The 23,452-nt window shown below is 40.3% G+C and overlaps 1 protein-coding gene across 1 annotated transcript in view; it reads left to right on the top strand.

The window, feature by feature from the left end:
* The window catches only part of LOC114278743 (uncharacterized), a 51,363-nt gene extending 45,546 nt beyond the window's left edge, over positions 1 to 5,817 (top strand). The window contains exon 6 of the mRNA XM_082896872.1: positions 4,753 to 5,817. The gene's annotated coding sequence lies outside the window, so the exon portion shown is untranslated. The remainder of the gene's footprint in view (positions 1 to 4,752) is intronic.
* The last annotated feature ends 17,635 nt before the right edge of the window (positions 5,818 to 23,452 follow it).

Raw genomic sequence — 23,452 nt, 5'->3', positions numbered from 1 at the left:
TTCGGGGTTGGGAAAACCCGATCCCCGGTAGGGGGCGGGGATGGGGAGGGTTGTAGGTTTCCCGTTGGGGATCGGGGCAGGGGCAGGGGCCGGGGAGATTTTCACAATCGGGGATCGGGGACGGGGAGGGTGATCCCCGGCCCCGGCCCCGCCCCCGCCCCGGCCCGCCCCGTTGCCATTCCTAACCGCCCTGACTGCGTGCTGGGAAACGGCCAAATAAAGGTAGAGTTCTTCGCCAGGTTTCGGTGTGACCAACAGGGGCGCTGAAGACAAATACTCCTTGAGCTCGGCCAAAGCCCGGTCACATTCTTTATCCCATGAGAACTTTGATTTCAGAGCTTGAAAGAAAGGGCGGCAGCGATCTGATGACCGGCTTATAAATCGATTAAGCGCGGCGGCCATTCCGGCTAGATGCTGCACGTCCTTAGCCGAGCTAGGCCGCTTTAATTCTTGTACGGCTCTGATTTGTGTGGGGTCTGCCTCGATGCCTCGGTTCGTGACTAGGAAGCCTAAAATTTTTTTGGATCCCACGCCAAAGGCACACTTGGACGCATTCAGGCGTAGCTTGTGTTGTTTGAGAATGGCGAACATCTCGGCCAAGTCGGACAAGTGGTCTGCTTGATGCTGGCTCTTAACCACCATATCATCTATATAAGCCTCCATTGTCCGGCCTAGCAGAGGAGCGAACATCTTGGTCACCATCCTTTGAAAGGTTGCCCCGGCATTTTTCAAATCAAAAGGCATGACTCGGTAGCAGAAGAGTCCCCTTGGTGTAGTGAATGAGGTGATCTCGCGGTCGGGGCCATGCATGGCAATCTGATGATAACCGCGGTAGGCATCTAAGAAACTGAGCCTGTTATGTCCAGTCGTCAAGTCCACAAGCTGGTCTATTCTAGGCAGTGGAAAGCTATCTTTAGGGCAAGCTCGGTTGACCGTTTTATAGTCGACACAAACTCGCCACTTCCCATTCTTCTTTGGTACAACCATGGTGTTTGAAATCCACCGAGGGTAGTGCACTTCCTGAATAGCTCGTGCCTCAAGCAAGTTCTTCACTTCCTCTGCAACTACCTCGGCGTGATGCAGCGCCGATCTCCTTGTTCGCTGAATGATCGGCTTGGCTTCGGGGAAGACATTTAGGTGATGGCAAATAAAACTCGGATCGAGGCCGGGCATGTCATAAGGCGACCATGCGAAGACCTCGATATTGGCCATCAAAAACTCAACCATCTCGATTTTTTCTTGTGCGGTAAGGCTGGAGCTGAGCAAGAAGAACCTGTTTGGACTCTCTGTATCAATTCGCACTTCGACCAATTCCTCGACGGCTTTGTCCTCGGCCCTTGTGCCAACATCGTCAAGGACTCCTCGGTCTTCCGGTCCCTTTATCATTTGGAAGAAGCCTTTGGCAGCTCGGCTCCCGTTGACTGCCACGAAGCATTACTTCGACATGACTTGATCGCCCCAAATCTCCTCAATTGTCCCTGTAGCCGAGGGGAATCTCATCACCTGATGAAAGGTCGACGCTACGGCTTGCATAGTGTGAAGCCATCCCCTTCCAAGGATCAGGTTATAAGTAGATGGCACCTACAACACCCAAAACTCCACTTGCTTGACCACGGATCCCGCTTTGACCGGCAGGATAATTTTTCCCAAAGGCCACTCCGTTGGCGAGTTGAAACCAACTAGTGGCGAAGTTGCTGGAGCCAAGTCTGTATCCCGGAGCTTGAGCTGTTTGAATGCGTCGTAATACATGATCTTGATCGAGCTTCCCTGATCGATTAAGATGCGCTTGACATCGAATTCTTTGACGCGGAGTGTGACCACTAAGGCGTCATTGTACGGCGTCTGAATGCGCTCTAGGTCCCTTGTGGAGAAACTGATCACGTCTTTTTCTTCGATCTTGCCCCTTTTGATCGCGGACTGAACTAACAAAACTTCCCTAATGTGTTCCGCCTTCTTGATCATACCTCGGAGTTCACATACACGCGCCGGTTCTACTATGCCGTGAATGACATTAACCACATCTTGAGGGGGCGCCTCCAAGTCACCCGGTGCACGTGGATCAACAGGGGCTTGATTTGCCTTCACGCCCCCGTCAATGTAAAGGTCCAGGTGTCCGGCTGCGACTAGCTCTTCCGAGTGTTGCTTCAAAGGCAAACAGTCCTCTGTCCGGTGGCGCTCCCGGTGAAATATGCAACGGTACCGCGGATTGAAACCCTTCTGTCCGTCGCCCAACTTAGCAGGAAACCGGACATAATCCTCGTCACGGATTTCACTAAGTATGCGATAAATTGGAATCTTAAAAACCGTAGTAATGCCTGTCCTGGCCTTTAACCTTCTATTTGCATCAGCTACGTCGTCGCGGGGGTATTCATCTCGGTCATTCCGTCGACCCTTACCCCGGTTTCGATGATTTGAACCTCGGTCAGATTCCTCGACGCGATCATTTGAACGGTTGGTCTCCTGTCCAACCGCGTGTACCTTGCCAGCCGACCTCTTGTCTGTTGCTACTGGAGCTGCCTTTGCGGTAGATGCTGCCGCATCATCTTCTACTCGAATGTGCTCGTTGATGCGCTGTATTAATTGGCCCATGGATGTCGGCTGGTCCATAGTAAGTGAGTCTCGCAGTCTATGTCCGACCGGGAGACCACGTTTATACTACGTGATTGCAAGGTTGACCGAGCAATCCAAGATCTCGTTGAAGGTTTCCCAGTATCTGGAGTTGTATGCCTTGAGCGTGTCGCTCGGCTCCATCTTGACACTGAGAAGGTGGTCAACTTCCTTCGGCGTCTTAGTGTTGGTTTTGAAGCGCGTCACAAAGGCTTCCGCCAACTGCTGCCACCCTTCGATGCTTTCCTCCGGCAACCTCTCGAACCATTTCAAGCCCAGCTCGCCCAAACTTAACGGGAAGATAAGGCACATAAGAGCGTCATTTCGCCTATGTCCGGCCATGACTTGTCGGAAGTGGCTTACATGCATATATGGATCAGTTTTTCCGTCGTAGAGCGTGAACTTTGGCTGGTGGAAGCCCGTCGGAAGCGGTGTTGTTTCTATCTCCAGGGAGAAAGGAGTGGCGCTCAGCCTCGCCAAGTCTGTGTCTAAAAGGAGAGGCGCAACGAGGCGGGGTGGAGGCATTCCGACCTCTTCACTGGCGTGAACCCCATAGGATAGCCGCTGGAACGCCGGCACCCTCTGAGCCTCCCGCCGGCGAGCCCGTTCCTTCAAGACTGCCCGCAAATCCTCTGATCGAGCGGAATAAGAATACCTCGACGTCGTCGCCGGACGTGAGGGTTGATAGGTGCTGTCTTGCGCGCTGGACTTCTCTACGTGCGCGTAAGAATCTCCAACCTTGTAACTTCTGGTGATTGAGATGGACGGAGTACGCCGCTGGCTCTGACTGCCTGAACGGCGGGGTTGGGTGCGCTCACTGTGGTCTCCCACTTCAGCTACACCCTTCTCCTTGACATGCCGCTTAAGATCCTTCATCTCCGCCGCTATTCGCCAGATGACGGCGTCTTGGTCCTTTAGCTTGTTTTCCAGTCATTTGGCATGCGATTCTCTCCGCCGCCGGTGACCGTCTGGACTCCGTGAATGACCAAAGCTTCTTCTGCGCTTATCCCGCGTGTCTCTTGAATGTCCTCCTGGAGAAGTCTCCAGGTCCGCCATAGGAAGGATGGCGGGATGTCCTTCTCTCCGTCTGCCTGACTCCGGGGTAACTCTGTCGATGGCAGACAACGGAATCTCGTCGTTGTTCGCCATGGATGGCGATCAGATGAGCCTGGAAGACAAGGTTTTGTTTGTCAAGTTCCCACAGACGGCACCAATTGTACGGGGAGCAAATATTCCAACAAGCCCGTACTCCTTTCTTCCAAGCTCCTGCCTGTCCGATCGACCTGCGAGCACAACGACGGTGAGCTACCCGGCGGTGTGTGGCCGGAATATCCCTCCGACGATCAAGTTAGACACACACAGGGATAGAGAGAGAGAGAGAGGATTAAGTGTTTTGTGTATATCTCACCAAATGTTGATCTGCCTCGGCATGGGGGGCGCAGACTCGCTTATATACCTTCTGCGCCCCAAATCTACTCCCAGTAGTCTCTCGACACGTGGTGCTGCTATCCCATTTGTCAGCGCAAATCTAGCTGAACATCACCTAACCAAGCTGCCAGCCCACACTACTGGGAGCTCGACAGCCGGGCTGTAGCATCTCGGCTGCCAAAGGCCATGCTGTGTTGCTAGCCAGAGCGCTCCGCTCGCCAAGCTCAATGACAACCGTGCTCGGTTGCATTTCGGCATAGCCGAGCTCGGGACAGCTCATGCTGGTTAGCCGTCGGCCTTCTTGCCGGGCTAACCCACGAACCGTGGAACCCAATGAGGCAGCGGACATCTCGGCCGAACCATCACTCGACCGGTCTCTGCACCCTGAAGCCAAGTAGCTCGGTTCAACCATGCCTTGTTTTAACCGAGCAAAGCCCTCGTGGGCAGGCCCATGCTACCACGGCCCAACTGTGTTTGGCCCAAATCTGCCCGGTCATTACCACGGCCCAGTCCAGATCATAAATCTCTCTCTCACACACGATTATGATGTTACATATGTATAATATACTCTGTTTTTTTACCCTAAATGAATTAATGTGTATTTATATTTTGGCAATCCCTTTCTTTACAAAACAGGTATTTTTTATCATTAATTATTGATTCAAGAGATTTCTTTCATGTTATTGAATATTTATATTGAAGAAAACATTTTAACAGACTTGGTGTAGGTGGATTTGATGCCTTCTGATTTTGCTGGATTGTGGAGTACAAAAAGGGGCTGTTTGTTTATGTAATAATTGTCATAGCATGAACTTAAGATTTGATGGAAAGCATGGAGATGAAAAATGTTGACTTTGGAAAGATAAAAGTGGCTGTTTGTCTTTGGATAGACTGACAAAGAATGGGCTAAGAAGTCTTGATGGAAAGTTTTGGAAAAGGTCTGCAAGCTGTGAGTATGACTGGCAAGACATAGGCTGAAGAGTTGTAAGAAATCATGGCAAAAGTTTGCGAAATGGCTGAGGCATCATTCACCATCGCGCCCCCGACAGTGACCATTGCACCCGCAATGTGTAGACATTGCGCTTGCGAATAAGTCGCGATGCCGCCCGAGATCAAAACATGTTCCCAGTATCTTCTCAACATCTGTCTTCTGTGCACGCGAAAGACATTATCGCCCCTGCGATATTCAAAGGTCGTGCCTGCAAACTGTCCGCGACCAAAGCACCTCCTAGTATCTGCCTCAAAATTCATCTCTGCAGCCTGCAAAGAGAAGACCGTGGCTGCAAATGCATATGTCGCGCCCGCGACAAAGAAGGTTGCGCCCGCAATGTTGGTTTCTCTATCTATATCGAGCTTGTTCTGTTTTGTGACTTTCCTCTTCCCATTCTGAAGTTTGAGAGACTTTTCTGAGAGTGTTGTAGTGAGGTTATCATGTATCCATCTCTCATGTTTACTTGATGATTCATTTGTATTTTTATGTCTTTCTAGTAATCATCAAGTTTGTAAAAGACATCTAAACAGTTTGTAAGTGTTCTTGGTGGATTCCAAGAACTTGAGTTGTAAGCTCTGGTGGATTCTAGAGTGTTCTTGTTGTGGACTTGACATTGTTGTTGTGGATTCAATAGCGGAGGCGGATATCCACAAGATGAAGGATAGAGGTGGACCTACTTGAAGATCTTGAGCAAACTTGTGTGCCTGGATTGGTCTTTGTAAGAAATTTCTTGTATTACTCTTCTTCATAGTGGATTATTCTTCTAGTTGAGAGCCCGTGGTTTTTTATCACATATTGGTGGATTCTAATTGTGATTTTTTCATATAAAAATCTATGTTGTGTTTGCTTTTAATATTTTCTTTAATAGTTAATCATAAGTGTTTTGTACTTCTAAAATCAATAATCACGAGATCATGAGACTAAGATTTTTCATACTCGGATGGTTTTCTCATTTTATAAAAAGATTTATGTCAATTGGCTAAAACCAAACATTTCCATTTAAAATGCATTTTCCAATTTCATTACTATTAACCAGTTGAATCCTTTCAAGTGCATGTATATGCTAGTGGTTATTGATAGGCATCACCTAATTTAACGAGCTATCAGAAGCTACTGTGCGGGTTTTCGGTTCATAAGCATCACCTAAACGCCACCAAATTTACTGTTTTTTAACCGGAAGGAACTTAGCACCACTGCACGGATTTTCGGTTCACTGTGGACTATCGAGCCAAGTTATCTCATTCTCATTTCCATCTATACATGATCCGGATTCACCATTTTCATTCACTTAAAACTCAATTGTTTAATTGCATTAATGCAACCAATGTTTATTAAACGGGATCGAACTGGCTGGTAGAACAGGTGACCGGATCTAGTTTAAGTTCAGATGAACCCAAAAAACTGGACTAGGCCAAAAAATGGCTTTTTCTGCAAGAATTGGGAAAGCTGGTGGTTCAACTGACAAAATCGGTGAATTGGTCCTCGTTTTTTACTAAACCCCTCGATCGAAATTTTTATTTTTATTTTTATTTTTCTTCTTTTCTTTTTGTCTTTCTTTCCTATGTATATATATATATATATATATATATAAATATATCAAAGCTGACTAAAAATTCTTCAAGAGTACTCTCATTGGAAGTTTGAGGAGATTATGAGATCTATTCCTATTTATAGGAAAAGAATATTCAAAGAGAACATGAAAATTCTATGTGAGATTCCATCAAATTATTTGAATCATGTTGATTGGAGGGAGAGTTGAAAATTTCATTTCCTTCCAAAATTAAATATAGTATTCAATCAATTTGTTTAGAGGGAATGTCATATATATATTTTTTTATTTCTTTAAAACTAGTGACTTTTTTTTTTGTTTTTATATTTTTATGACTTTATTAAATATTATTAGTAAATACTATGCAACAATTTTTTTTTTATTTTATTCTAGTACTTATATATATTTATTTATTTATAATTTATAATTGTATTTTTTAATATATATTATTAATTATGACGTCGTGGTTCGACCATTTTGACCCGACAGTTGAACTGATGACCCGTCCACCCAATCCATTTTTCGATTCGCTTTCAAAACATTGAATGCAACTCATGTCATTATTCAATTCCGATAAAATGTACTCGACACACTTCCGTTCAACAATGGGTTTTAGCTCCATGAATTCAACAATTGACTATGCATTAAAATGGGTTTTTGTCATCTTATTGTGTTAATTTCTACAACAATACCATTCTCCACCAATGGCTAACAATAATCTCTATCAATGCTATAATTTCATAAATTATACACATTCATCTCCAATTTCAACATAACACTACCAATTTCTCATTTTGCATAATTTCACAAATTAGGACTTTTCGCAAAATTGGGGCTTTCTCAATTTTAAGTACCCTCATGCAATTTTATACAATGGAAATACGTTTAATAAGAAAATTAAAGGGAAATACTCAACTATCACCAAACCCTAATCCTCTATCATGGAATTTCTCAAACCTCCACCGATAATTCAACATTTGCGTATCAAAATACGGCATATACATCCATAAACCCATATTAAACAAATGAAAGGAAAACCATATCTCTTGAAGAGAAGAGGAGAAACACAAATTCTTGAAATTATCTGAATCAACTTTTGGTTTGTGTGAAAACGTAGCTCTTGTTGAGCTCTATAATGTTACTACTCAAGTTGGAGATCGGTTCCAACTCTAAGGGCTTCAAAAGTGAGGTAGAAGTTTGGGAGTTATGGTGGAGAGTGGAAATATAGAGAGAGAGGAGAGAAATAGAGAGAGGAAAAGAGAAGTGAGGAGAGAGAAAGAAGCATCATATGTTAAAATGGGGTTAAAAAATACAAGGCTGAGAGGCTGCCACGTTACAGTTCTCCAGGCCTGGCCGCACGTGCGGAGCCCATGGCTGCACTTGCGGTTTCATGTAGTCCAGACCCATAATTTCCCACACGGCCGCATGTGCAGAGCTGACCGCCACACGTGTAGAACCCCTCACCGCACGTGTGGGAAGAATCCATCGCACATGTGGGACTCTGCCCAGCAGCCCAATCTTTCCTGCACCAATCCGTACATGCGGGACACTTTGGCTGCACGTGCAGTCCCACCTGTCGAAGTTCAATTTCTCAAGAGTAGTTATTTTTTTGTCTTTATGCTTGAAACTCAATTATCAAAAATGTTATATGCTAAATAGGAATTAAAACTGACTCAACCACAATAAACAAAACATGATTTATCACATTAAGAGTTCGAAAATGTATCAGGGCATCCACATAAGTGGGTTCAAGTTGGGTTTAAGACCTGGGACGCTACAGTGGAGTTGGTATTATAACATGGATGATTTTAGACCTGTGGAAATGCTATTAGAGTGCTTGTCATGGCATTGGCTGTACACATAGTGAATTAGCACTGGAACCACTTGATGGCTTGAGTGGTGAATATCATTGCCTTCTTAAATATCTATGCCAGATATAGCTAGAAACAAGCAACAAACTCCAGCATAAAGCCCAGAGCTATGACACAATGTCCCTAATGCAAAAAATAGAGAAACAACAGAAGAAAGAAAATAGCCTCTGCCATCTCTTATGCTTGCCATGTCTATACCTAGTCATCAGTGTCTCACCTCACCTCTGCTGCTATCAATTATTCAACTTACGCTCAATCTTGTATATCTACAAAAATTAAGCTCCTGCATTTGCATAGGCTTAAGAATGCACTTTGGAGGCAGTAAATCACGCAAATGATGCTAGAAGTTACACCTGAATCTAGTTCATTCCCTGATTCATTCCCTCAATTGGTTGATAGTTAATGATCTTTTCGACTCGTACAATGCTAGATGGTTAATCAATTGGAATTACAGGTTATCGATGATGGTTCAACTGCTCCAAGATCATAGGATTTTTTTTTCTAATATGAAAATCATACTTCAACAAAGCCTCCTTGCTATCTTGGCAAAAAACACTACGGTAATAGTGTGTAGAGATGCACTAGCTAACCAAGTGTGTGAGAACCAATTCTGTTTGACAAATTATATCCAAAGTGTTATGTTTTCACAATCCAAATTGCTTCAAATAAATTACGAAAATGAAAAATTCTTTTGTATGTATTAATCAGAGGAATCTGGGACACATGGTTTGATTTGGTCTGTGTGTATCAGGTGTGGGAATGCAGTCGATGAAATGAATTTAGAGCACTTGAAAAAAGAGATCTGAATCAAGCTGTTTTTCCAAGTTGTGACATCCCCCAAAATGTCGCCCCATAATAGCAAAATCTTATTACTTCGGCAAGGATGAGTGCTGCCAGAAAGTCATGGAACTCACTAGCATGCATGTGATGGAAACTTGGCACCAAACTGTAAGTGGAGGTTCAGAAGCAGAAGCAGAGGCAAAGGAGAGAATGGACAACAAAACAACTAATGAACCATCATTACCCAAGATAGGTTTTTTTGACATAGTGTGAGGGGTTAGTCAAATAACTCAAAATTGACTTATATGGTGTTCTCTTTTCAGATTGGCTACAAATTTGAAAAGGATAGTTTGACTCAGTTGTGGATTGTGGAAGGTTAGAAGTGAAAAGTTTGATAATATGTCAAAGTGGAAATTTGCGGTATTTGATCGTTTTTGGTTATTGGTTACCTTATAAAATATGGGCATCTATGGCATCGGTACTTGAAAGAGAATCTTTGGCACCATTATGATAGCGATTTCGATCTTTAACCCATCTCTTGTTGTATTCTGGACTCGGGTTGTATGGGTTCGAAAGGTTATTCATATCTTGTTTCCCTTGCCCCCCCTCTATTTTTGGTTATCTGGTTGTAATTGTGCGTTTGGAACAGGTTGGTTGCTTCTTTTTCAAAACTTGTGTTGCCCAGATTTGGCCTCTCCGCTCGAGTGGGCTTCACAAATTTTGCTCCTCTGCTCGAGCGGCCATTCCCGCACTTGAGCTGGATTCTATAACTCTCAGCATTTTTTTTGCAGGTCTGCAGATGCTGGGAGAGTGCATTCGACGCTCAAGCGCCCAGTTTCACGCTCGAGTGGGAGTCTGTGTCTGACGCTCGAGCGGGGATTCCCACGCTCGAGCGGACTGCGCGTATAATAGTCCGAGAAGATGACATTTTGAATCATTTTTTCTTCTCTCTCTCTCTTTCTCTCTCTAAAACTTTCCAAAAAATTTGTTCTTGAGCCTCTCTCTCTCTAGAATTCACCTCTCTCTAGGATTTCATTTAGATCCATTGGGATTTCCAACCCTAGTGCCTTTGAGAAAAAGGTAGAGCTCGCTAAGATCTTCGTTTTGAACCGAATATAAGCGTGTTTCAGCATTCTTGGGATTTCACCCTTGCTTGACTCGTTATCTCTCTTTGAGATAGAGATCTTTCTACACCTTCATATGATATTTAGCTTAGTTATTGTCGTTTGTGTAATAATGGTGTGACTTGGAGATGTTTTAAACAAACCTAGGGTTTGGAACATAAAATACAAAGAGGGGTTTTGGGTGTAGATGGGTGTAGATGAAATTAATGTTTATGGGGTTTGAAAATGATATTGTGCTATGTCAAATTTGATGATTTTGGCACTTGGCTAATATTTGGGGAAAATGGGAAATTGCCCTAATTGGGTCAAACTATCTTTTTGTACAAAAATTGGAATTGGCATTGGAAATGTGAAATTGAGAGGGTATTGATATAAATGGTGAAATTGGTTATGTATGAAGTTATTCTTTTGGAAGTCTTGAATAAACTATCTGTTGAGATTGAATATCTGTTTAAAGATAACTGTATTGGGCTATCGGTGGAGGATAGCTTTGATTGTTGTAGAAATTGCATGTGAATTAGGTAAATTGAAACTAATCTTTTGATGGTTGTCATTGAATATGACCATGATTATATACATTGTATATGTATGTTTGTTTGGAAGTGGAAAGGGGATGTGCTTCATGTTTGATTATCTTTTTAAATATATTGCATATGTATGGATATTTGTTTGGGAGGAGAAAGGGGTTGGACTCCACTATAATTAAGTTGGCCAGAGCGTCTTGAGTGAAAGTCCCAAAATTATACATGGGTGCCTAGCCCGTAGACGAAATATCCGTAAAATGGCAATTGTAGTGCTTGTATAGCCTACGTTTACATGGGTCCCATTTAACGGCTGCCTACGGACGAAATATCCATGAAATGGAAGTTTGAAGCGTTTATGCATATGTGTTGTGTGGTTTGAAAATAATTGAGTTGTAATCTCAATTCAGTTGTTGAGAAATGACGAAATTGACTCATGAATGGAGGCAGATAAGTGAATGGGATAAGAATTGAAAGTGAATGGATTAAGGTTTGAAATTAATATTTTATGAGTATATGTATAATTATGAAAAGTTTTGACACAAACATTGTTTATGCACTTGTACTAGTACCTTTGCTAAGTTTCATATACTGTGTTAGATGATTTCTATTAGGTTGTGGCTCACCCTATTTGGAAATAGCATTTTTAGTTAATGAAGGCATGCCTTCTCCAAGACAATAGCATTGGATGGACCCTTGAGAGTAAGAGTTTCATGTTTTGTTTATTTTGTATAGCCTAAGGCTAAATCTGTACTGAGCGAAGCTCATTTTGTTGTAACCAAGTCAAGGCTTGGAAAGGTGTAAGCCAATAGGGCATTTACTTCTGTCAAACTCTCTTGTATCATTAACATCAGTAAATGAAAGGACTATTCAATCTGAATTATGCTATTATTTATACATGTTTGTGGATGTATTTATGCTAGTATTTTGGGGGCGTTACAATTATAATGGAGCTGATGCATCCTTACAATCAAGGCATTTGTCTTTGATGAGTGAGGACATCAATCATATGACTTTTGAGGCTTTCAAAAGATGCTGACACCATCATAACACAGTATGGGATTGATCATCTGATCTCCTAAATGTTGCTATATCACATGAACACAACACACAAACAAGGGGCAACATGAGGCTTCAAAATACTTGAAGCATGTGAGTATTCCCGTATTTGAAAAGATTAGTCTGCCATAAGATGGGGGGTTGGGGGTGGGGGTGGGGGTGGGGGTAGGGGTGGTGGTGTGTATGGACTTATACATGTCAATCTCTGAGGACATTTGCTGAGTTGTATACTTGGGAGGACTTGCGGAAATGTGCCTAAGTTTGAAAAGAGGAGTTCATGCTGTGTAGGCATGAGTACCATGGTGGTCAAATCAGCAATTCAAGTGATTTACTTGTCCTTAGTCACTTTGGTGGTTATTCTGAGTGACTTTCACCTCTGTGGTAGACAAATTGTGTCATTCTTTCCATATATGAGTCAAGGAGACAGGACTATGATATGCTAAGGTCTTTAGCAAAAGCGCCATGGGACTCTGGGATCTTGTGGCTTGGTGGCTAGAGACAAGGGTGTCGCTCGGCATGGCACTCCCGCAGGCGTTATTGCCTTTAGCTAGCCTTACTGGAAGAAAGGCTGCACCATTAGCCTCTTATACTAATGTTTGTGGATTGAGGTAAATTCTAACAGATTGGTACGCTCAAATCCTAATGAAATTTTAGAATATCCAAGAATTTGTTATGGGTCATGTGATCCCTCTTCTATAAATAGGAGATAGTACCCTTACATCACAAGAACTTTATGGCACCAAAGCTAGCAGAGATCAGTCCTAAGCTTGGTATTGTGTCCTTGGTATTATGGTGCTCTAATGTTTTTTTTCTCTCTCTCTACTGGCCTGTTTTGTCACTAACCCGAACATCCCTTTTGTCCTCACTATCCGTGACGTGTACTTTCACTCCCTAGTGACCCTCTGATGCCCAGACAAGTACTTCCTACAATATGCAATTTTATAGTATTTATATATGATATACATGCTACATTTGCTTTTTTTCTAAGTTAAAGGTTATGACATTGCCGTTATCTATCATTTTTTTGTTGGTAGCAACATTTAACATCAAAATTATTCATACTTTGAATATCCCTTCCGGGTTTAAGTGATCTGACCACTTTCATGCTTCGAATGAGAAGTTGCTTTTTCGATCTTTAAAGCAAGTGTATCAAAAAAGAACAAGAACTGGGTCGGGGACTGCCCGCTTCTATATAAAAGCCATTTTTCCGGATGAGTGGGCTTTCCATTTCGATTCACGGAATGTAATCTAGCTCCTGGGGAAGTAATGAGCTGAGAAGGATCAAATTTCCCTTGTTGATCCATGTGCTTCTCAACCTAAGAAGCATGGACACGGATATGGACGTAGATAGGGACACCGTGATTTCACAAAAATAGAGACACGGACATGGCTGTGACACGACAATAAAATATGTTTTCATATATTTTTATTTGCTTTCGAGATTAATATTACATTCACAAACGATCAATATTAACAAAAATTAGCTCTAATTGAATATATATTTAAAAACAAAACACTTTTAAATTAACATTTACAGTTTATATATATTTTTTTATGGATGATCTATTAAGTATTTAAAGTAAAATAAAAAATAAAAAATTCAACATTCATCAAAAGCACTAACGAAAATGGAAAAAAAGATAACTTTGCATGTTCCTACTGTGTCTCCGAAGTGTCTCCGGCATGTTCCCTGAAAATAAATTAATTAAATAAAGGGGACATGCCATGTGGCTGTCCCATACGCATCCCCACCATATCTGTGTGTCCGACAAAGATACGACACTTATTTTGGAGTGTCGGTACTTCATAGTTCTCAACGTAGGTGCATGCCTCCTTCTCGTGAAAGTCCTAGTTAAAGTTCCCATAAAGTAGCACGTCAGCATTCCTTTTAGTCCCAGTCAAATAAGCATTGGATGCCTAATCGCCGCATCGGATGCCCAAGCAGGTCATTTTGGGAAGCAGTGAAGGAACCAGAGATAGAATTAGGAATGCAGTCACGTGCATTACAACATTAAGGCTTCTAGACTAGGGGCTATTGGAAGGTACAAATTCAAAAGCTGAGAGCAACGAAGATGGCAATTCCAGCAAAGGAAGAACATTCAATTACAATTCCCTTCAATGTTGTTCTAACATAATATTTAACTTGATTTTTGTATAAGAAATCGTTTTGTGAGGAAAGCATTGTGTTCCCAGACTTGCACAAACATACAATGTTGAATGATAGATGCCAGAACATTTTGGGTCCCCCTCCACATATTTATATTTGACTCCACTCATGTGCCTGACAAATTGCATGTTTGCAAATGAATGGTCAACTCTTGGGGAGCTTCGTAAATGGTTTTCTATGATTGCCAATCATACTGTAACACCCAAAGTGTCACTATTTGCATGACATGTGTATATCTACTATACTTTTGTTTGAGCATTTAAGAGTTATACTCCATTTCCTATCATGGGAATGTTTAAGAATATGCCATGCTATTCATTTTGAGAAACATGACTTAGTATGTTATGCATATTGTTTTGAATTCCTTATATGTTTCTTTGATTTGAAATGGACTAGGACAATATGATTAGTGATTGAACCTTGGTTAACTAACACTAATCTTGATTAATTAGATCTAATACTTTGATTAGTAAGTTGGGTGAAGCACACACCTCACCCTATGTCTTGACGCCTCATACTTGAAGGGATATCTTTCATATATATATATATATAGAGAGAGAGAGAGAGAGAGAGAGAGAGAGAAATTTGCTAAAGACTTGCATCTAAGTTGAAATGAAGGTAATAATCACTATCCTGCACCTAACTATGCCTCTTTAATATGTGATTAACATGACAAAATGAATTCAAGATGATTCCAGGGAAGAACTAGGGTTAAACCTCACTTTTGATTCAAATTGGACCTTTTTGGTTGGGAAAAACCCTAATTTTGCAAGATTAGAGGTTCTCTACACCTTTTGGTGACTTTTGAAACATAATTTGAATGTTTGTAGACCCTTGGACTTTTGATTCAAGTTTTTAGTGGGTGGAGACTTTAGAAAAACACTTGAAATGGGAATTTTGCTTAAAATGAGTAGGAAAAGGTGAGCAGTCTATCACTATTTTGGTCATATATATCCTTGTTATACTTTGAATTTTGATATGAGACTACCACCATTAGAAAATAGACTTTCAGAGCTTCAATTTAGATACAAATTTTGCCTAGTTCGGAAGGAAATATGCCAAGAGGACGCTCAGGTAGACCTCTGTAGACTAGCTAGTTTCATTGTTTTAGCCTCACAGACCCATTTTTAACTCCAAAAACATAACTAATACTTAAAAAACGACTTGAAAGAAGATTTTGAGACTATGACTTATTCTAGATGACTTAGTTTTGGGGGTAGGGTTCATTAACAAAGTGAATTGCCCTATTTGTTTTGCTATGTTTGAGTAGTGTATCGATATTTATTGTTTCTTATGAGATGTTACATAATTCATGGATATCCTATATTTGTTTACGCCTCAAACCATATGGATGCCATCCAAGGCTAGTCCCAATTTCTAGGGGACAATAAGCATGCCAGTATTACATGATTTGATATCTCCTTTGCCACATGATTGTGGGTTTGTTTAACCGGTAGTCAACCCAGTTATTCGTTTGTTTAGTGTCATTCGGGTGATCTATTATTCAATATGTTTCAAATACATGTTAAGCTTGTAAGCTTTCTGTTTAGCTATGACATATTAAATTAGATATCTATACTTTTAGTAGGCTTTGTTGGGCTTGTGGCTTAACCCTCTTCCCTGTGTATGTAGGTGATGGTGAGGTATGAAGGTCATGTTGTTCAAACTTGGTGTATATGTATAAATGGTGAAGACTTGTGTGCTCTAGTCATTGTGAAGGAAGAGCTTTGACATGCTTTTGAATCATTGTATATATTCAGTTTGAAAGTTGGTTGTACTTTAATTTTTATGTTGTACTCTTTTTGTAAATGAGTCATGGTTGGCCTTGTAATATAATGTATCAAAATATCATTTCATCGACTTATGCACTTGCTCTCTGAATGGATGTATGTGGGTAAATATCAGTATACTTCCGCTATCATACATGTTATATCCTAATTAAAAGGAGCATCATATTTTTTGTTTGGTTAGGCCTTTGGTAGCCTGACTACTGGCTGGTATTTACCCTATTCTTGTTAGGGGTGGTTTGGGGTCGTGACACATATAATACCAAAATCTGCATAAGGTAAGGTAATTTTAAGGTCCATGGGTGCTCTTTATCCTTGAGATATCTTGCTAAAAAGTTCTAGTTCAGAAAAATTTTGTTGGTTTGTGGTGTTGGCATGTTTTTGTGGCTGGTTTGTAGGTGTAAGCAAGAAGACTGAGGCCTGGTATGAGGTTTAGAAGTTTGTCATCATAACTGTACTGGTTTGTGGGAGAAAGCAAGGCCCCGGGCTGCTATCAATTCTACCAAAACCTACCTCAAGATGAAGATCATAAAAGAGCATCGCCGAAAAGAGAAAAGGTTGTAAAATCGCCAAGTATGTGGATTACTTGCAATCTTGTAGTAGATTGTATTTTACTTATTTTTTTGTTCTTCCGTTTGAATTAATAGCAAATTTCAATTATTTGTGGCTGTAAGTTATAAAATGGATATCCAAGGAGATCAACCTTTTGTATAAGTGTGTCGCTCGACTTTCTCGTTCCCTCTTTCGGAAGCTCAAAAGAAGCCCTATAGTTTGGACTCCCGCGATTCTGAATCTAATCTCACAAGTGCAATGTGAAATTGATAAACACCAAAGAATCCAAATCCGACAAATCTTTTTGAAAAATTGATTTTAAATCAAATAATGTCAAAATTGGACTATTTTGCCAGATACAGAGTAGCCATCTAAATATTTTTGTTTTAGGAAAATTTAGGAAACCATGACTCGTGCCAAAGGCCATGTGTCCGTCATCACCAAAGTTGCCTCGGCTCGGGAACTTAGGTATGAAGGGGGAAGGTCATGAATTGAGCACCCCCACTCGCTCGATCAAAGATCGGCCTCTACTAATCATGATATGATTTTTATGTACATTATGTGATCTTATTCCGGTTATTAAACTAGCATTACTATATGATGCGTACATACAAGTATAGACTAAAATTGCAAGAATTGAAACAATTCAACTCATGTTTTTTTTGCGAAAAAGGGTTTGAATTTGCCACCTCAAGTGGGCTTAAAGTTTGCGAATTTCCCACCAAACATAGTGGACTTAAAACTGATTTGTCACTCAATAAGGTGGGCTTAAAACTTACATTTGTTGAATCGTTCCAATTCAAGCAACAAGCCTTCATCCACAGGCATTCAAATAGTTTAGCACTTAAGTAGTTAGCCTCATGGCAAGCATGCTAGATATGGCAGTCACTCACACTCATGCAAGTATGCTAAAGCATTAAAACTCACCTAGTACTCCAAGCTAGGAAAGAAATGAGTTAGAAAACTATGCATGGTTCCTAACGATACAAAATGACTAATGCAACACATGCGATAATGCAATTAATAGGCTCAGCTACTAATATGACATACGAATCAATGAAGTAGTATGCGCTTTTAAGCACGTATTCAAAGAAAGCATTGAAATGGAAATGTAGTTTGAATGATGCGCTGAGCCTTGGAGCATGCAAGACAAGATGAATGGATGCAATCATAAGGTATGCTAATTAAAACATGTTCCTAATCTAACCATCAAAAGCGATTAAATAAAAGGGAGAAAGACATGGGGTTGGAAGACATACACATTATTATATTTTGCTTTTACGAAAGAGAGTCCGAATGAATAAAGCTAACCAACTAGCTACGCTAATTAAGCTAACTATTACAAAACTTGAAACTAATTAACTAGCTATACTAGCTAACTAATTATTACAAACCGAATTAATTAACTATTCTAGTTAACTAATTACAATTACAACATAATACGAAATTGAATAACTAGTTAAACTAACTAATTAATTACAACACTTAATTAGCTACAACTAATTAATTACAACACATATTTGATCTATTGCTAATTAAACTAATTAGCTAATCCCGGGAAGGGAGGGAGGCCCATGCATGCTCGGTTTTTCACTTGAAAAGCCGTTGCCTTGCTGCTGGATGCTTCTGTTTGCACATTTGAACACTAAAAATGCTGCCAACTTCCAGAACACCTTTGTTTCACCTTACCAACACATTGTGCAAATTTCATTGATGGCTGACAAGGGGCCGGTCGGCTACCAATGGTGGCCTGTCGGCTACTGGTGGTGGCTGTCGGCCACTACTGGTTTGGACTTCCTTGCTGTAACAGAGAGCAAACAGAGCAAAATAGTGTATTTCTCAAGGGTTTTTTGCACACTTTGCCTCTCCTTTTCATGGGAAAATCAAAGGAGGGACAAAATTTGGTTCATAAACCATCAATCAAGCAATTTCATTGCATGATGGCTTGTGAAACCAATTGTGCAAGTTCAATAAATGCAAAAACAAGACCAAAATGACCATCACCCTATCGTACATGATCACGGGCAATGGAGACCTAGAAAAGTGGCACATTTCATCACTTTTGAGTATGAAATGTCCCATTTTCCTTGTGTTCAAATTAACGTCCGATTTGAACATATGAAATGTAACACAAAGAAATGCTTATCATGTCACTTTTCCTTGCCAATTTTGTTTACACATTTTAGTTACCAAATCATTCTTTAATCAATTTGTCCATTGGTGAGTGTCTTCTAAGGTGAAAGAAGCGTCAACCAAGGGATAATGTAAGGCAAGAGAGAGATCATGCTGTTGATAATGAACCCTCAAAGAGGATTAAACTATTAAGCATGACCTCAATCTCAAGCTTAAAGGATCCCAAGCTTGAAACAACTCTCAAAAGCAAATGAAAGAGTGAACAAAGAGGGAGGTTGCAGAGTTTATAGTGCTGAAATTATGTGAGAAAAAGCACTAAAACATGCAATTAACTCAAACCAATGGAGCTGAAAGCCTTAAAACACCAAGCTAGTGAATAGACTTACACTACAACTATGCAAAACAAGACTCAAATGACTTAACCAGCCAAAAACAGAGTTAAAGCATGCTATTTCAGAGGCTAAAACATACTGGACATGAGCCAAGTTAAGCTAGAAAGACATGCTAACATATGAAGCTAACTGAGTATGCAAACAAGACACAAGGAGGGGAGGCTAACCCCTCCAAATTTGGACTTTAAAATGAATTTTTTGCCACTGAAAAACCTCTGAAATTTAGTGGTTAAAAGGCCCAAAAAAGTTGGTTTTGAAAGTGGAAAACACAAGTGAAGAAGCCTTACAAACAAGGTACAAAGAAGGGTGAACCACCCCCTACCTTAAAATGGCTTCAAACCACAAATTTCATCCCACTTTGACAGAGTTTTTATAGCCCCAAAACAACTCAAAAACATTAGGGAAAAGACAAGAAAACAAGTATACCAAAGCAAGTTAAAATGCAAGTGTTATACCTCTTGAAGCAAAAACCAATTCTAGTCACAAATCCAAGCTAAAACCACCTTCAAGAGCTCCAAGAAGGCCCCAAGGAACCTCAGCTCAAAGGTGAGAAGATTTAGTTTAGGATGTGTATGCAAAAGTGTTGAGAAACTAGGCAAGTGTGAACAAAATTGCAAGAGAGAGAGATATTTTTGCTCCAAAAATTTTAACCCTCAAAAATGGGGGGAGGAACCCCCATATATATAGATAAACATGCCTTGAGCTTAGAAACATCCCACCATACACGTGTAGGGAGATGCAGCTTAATGTGCTAAGAGCTGGCACAGCTGTCAACAAATATCTGGAAAAAGACACTGGTGGCTGACCGGCCACACCAATGGCCGACAACTATGAGCCATGGCCAACAGCCTATGGTGGTGGCCGACAGGTCACCAAAAGTTCCAGACTTGAAAGACCAAGGCTCTAGTCCAAAACAAGGCACAGAAAAGGACAAGGTTTAAAGGCGACAAGACAGGGCGTTCCGTCGAGGACTTTGGGCACTCAAAACGAACACATGCAATCACAATCATCGAGTGCACAACCGATGACGTCCAAGTTTTAAGGTCGGTCAAAAATGGGGTGTCTACAAGGTGCCTTGTTACTTTTTGATGCAACGAGGGAGAAAAGAAAGCTATATAGCTTGACTTGGCAGTGTTTAAATTCAGAATAGCCCACCCTCCATTTCCTCCTAAATAGCTTTGACTTGGTAGTGTTCACCAAATTATATAGGTTGCATGCATTGTGTTTGTTTGTTTTCATGGAAAATATTTTATGAAGAAAATGTTTTATATAGAAAACATTTTTCACCTAACATTTTTTGCAAAAAACGTTTTTCAGTGTTTGTATCAATTTTGTATCAAATTAATAAGGTTTGGATCTTTAAAATTGGCTATCTAACTTAATAGAACAATTCAAATTTGGTGAGCCCATTTTGGGGCTGAATTTGGTATTTTGAATCATTCACTTAAGATTCATTCGGTAAAATATTCATGCAAAAATCAAGATGATCTCAGTAGCTTTACGGTTGAATCACATTTATATTAAAAAAAACAAGAAGGTATATTTGAAATTATATTTGTTGTCCATTTTTTTTAAGACTCAAACATATAGCTTGTCTAATTATTTTAATTTTCTACAAAATATTTTGACATGTTACTTAACAAGTCTTAAAATTTGAACAATTCAAATCACTAATGTCGCCTTGAAAGAGGCCTACTAAGCTCAATTGTTCTCTTAAGTTGACCATTGAATGGTCAACTTAAGAGAATCCTAACTCCCCTATAATTGATAATTTGTTGCCATTTTTTATCCGTGAATTTTAGACTCGGACCCATTTTTTGAGACTCTAGAAAGTTTTCTATGAAATATTTTGACATGTCCAATGAGATTTATCCAACTCTCATCTCCTCATTCTGTGTTACAAAATAATAATAAAAAAAAAACTCACATTAACAAATAATCTTGAGATTAATTTTGATGAACTTTAGAGAGAGAGAGAGAGAGAGAATTTCTACTGATATTATTCTTGAAAAAGAAAAATGAATCTCAATCAATTCCTTTACAAGTATTAAAAAATATATATATACTGAATGAAGTACCTAACAACCTAACTAACTATATCTACTCATGTAACTAAATTTGTTACAAAGAGACTTAATTGCATACAGCTGTCATACAAACTTATGATGAACCCTCAGCTCTAATACTCTTCTTGCAATTGCCTATTTTTGTAGCATTTATAGCCTTAGCATCCTAAGATGACTTTGGCTTTGCAGACTTGGCCACAACTGCTCTATCTGCAGCTGAGAGTGTAGCTGCTATGTCTTTGCTTTCTTGACTTTCATTAATCGAGGCATTTTTCCATGCAAATATAGCAGGTGCAGCAGTATCCTTATTAGCCCCCCTTAAGCTAAAAGGTGGGAGACCAACTGGAAGCTTGGATTGAAGAAAAAGAAACCAAGAAACTAGTAAAGACTTGGTGAAGACATCAGCCACTTGGTCTGAAGAAGCAACATGACGAATGAGCAGTTGTTTGGCAAAAACTTTCTCTCGAACAAAGTGATAATCTATTTCAATATGCTTGGTTCTTGCATGGAAAACAGGGTTAGAGGCCAAAGATAATGCAGACAAGTTATCAGTCCATAAGACAGGAACAGATGAAGAGGAAATATGCAAGTTGGAAAGAAGCATCTGAAGCCAAGCAACCTCTGCATTAGCCTGAGCCATGGACCTGTACTTAGCCTCAGTGGAGGACTGAGCCACAGTGGGTTGTTTCTTGGTTGTCTAAGAAACCAAATTAGAACCCAAAAAAAGGCAAAAACCAGAAGTAGACTTCTTATCACAAGGATCACCAACCCAGTCAGCATCTGAAAAAGCATGAATATCAAAAGTACTTGGAGAAAAGGACAGGTCATGATGCAAGGTGCCTTTGACAAACTGAAACAGTCTCTTAACCAAAGCAAAATCATTCTGAGATGGACACTGCATATGTTGACAAGCATGGTTGACAACAAAGGCCAGATCTGGTCTAGTAATTGTCAAATACTGAAGACCTCCAACAAGACTTCGATAAAGAGAAGGATTAGAGAAAGCCTCAAAAGAAGAAGAAAATGAAGAGAGTTTAATTGACATAGGAGAGGAAGCAGGTTTGCAATCACTCATCCCAGCTTTGTGAAGAAAAGAGGAAGCATAACAAGATTGAGACAAAAAATATCCTGAGGCTGTGGAAGAAACTGAGATACCTAAAAAATAGGAAAGATTTCCAAGCTCTTTAAGAGAAAAGACTGAATGCATATGAGAAATCAGACTTTAAAGATGAGAAGAGGAATTTTCAGTCACAAGAATATCATCTACATAGACCAAAAGATAGGTAAGAGAGGAAGGAGTGTCTTGAAAAAACAAAGCATTATCATAATGACTATTGACAAAACGAAGCTTGAGCAAAAAATTAGAGAAAGTAGAGACCCAAGCTCTTGGAGCTTGTTTCAACCCATAGAGAGCTTTGTTTAATTTGCAAACATAATTAGGAAATTATGAACTCTCAAAGCTAAGAGGTTGAGACCTATAAACATCTTTGTTAAGTTTGCCATGCAAAAAGGCATTGGATATGTCCAATTGTTGAATTTTACAATTGTAATAAAGAGCAATACACAGAAACACTCGTATGGTTGGCTGCTTGGCAACAGGACTAAAAGTGTCAAGAAAATCCACACCTGCTTCTTGAAGATAGCCTTTTGCAACAAGTCAAGATTTGTATCTGGCAATAGATCCATTGGAAGTCTTTTTGATACGAAAAACCCATTTACAACCCACAAGATTTTGATGAGGAGGAGAAGGAACAAGAGACTATGTATGCTGAGCTTGAAGAGCTTGAAATTCCTTAAGCATGGACTTAAACCAATGAGAACTTTGAAGAGCATCTTTGTAAGACTTTGGTTCAGAAGTGAGAAAGGAAGCAAAAAAACCAAGCTGGGCAACTTTAGCTCTAGCTATCATAGGATGAGAGTTAAGACAAAGAAGGAGGAAGGATAGGAATGGAAAGACTTATAGCTGGAGGTGAAGAAACTAAAACAGGTGCTACAGTTGTAGCTAGTGAAGATGAAACATGTGCAGCAGTATCAGTTGGTGGAGATACTGAAGCAGGGGCTACAATATCAGGAAAAAGGATGAGGAGATGACAAAGAAGGAGGGTTGTTGGTATGAGAAGAAAGATGCACAGATGAAGTTCCCAAAAAAAAAAAAAAAGATTTAACAACTTGTTTAGCAGAAACAATGGGAGGTAAGGAAGAACTAGACATAGTAAAAGAGAAAGAGGTTTCATCAAAAACAACATGCCTTGAAATATGAACAGCACCAGTAGCTAAATTTAGACATTTGTATCCTTTATAGCTGGAGTGATAACCAATGAAAACACACTCTTGAGACCTAGGCTGTAACTTATGGGTGGTATAAGGTCGAAGCCAAGGATAACACTTACAGCCAAATACTCTAAGAAATGCATAGTCTGAAGGT

Source organism: Camellia sinensis, chromosome 12, assembly GCF_055761805.1.
Source record: "Camellia sinensis isolate YWXY chromosome 12, ASM5576180v1, whole genome shotgun sequence".
In the NCBI taxonomy this organism is placed as follows: domain Eukaryota; kingdom Viridiplantae; phylum Streptophyta; class Magnoliopsida; order Ericales; family Theaceae; genus Camellia; species Camellia sinensis.
The sequence above is the reverse complement of the archived record's forward strand: the minus strand, read 5'-3'. Positions and strand labels throughout refer to the sequence as shown.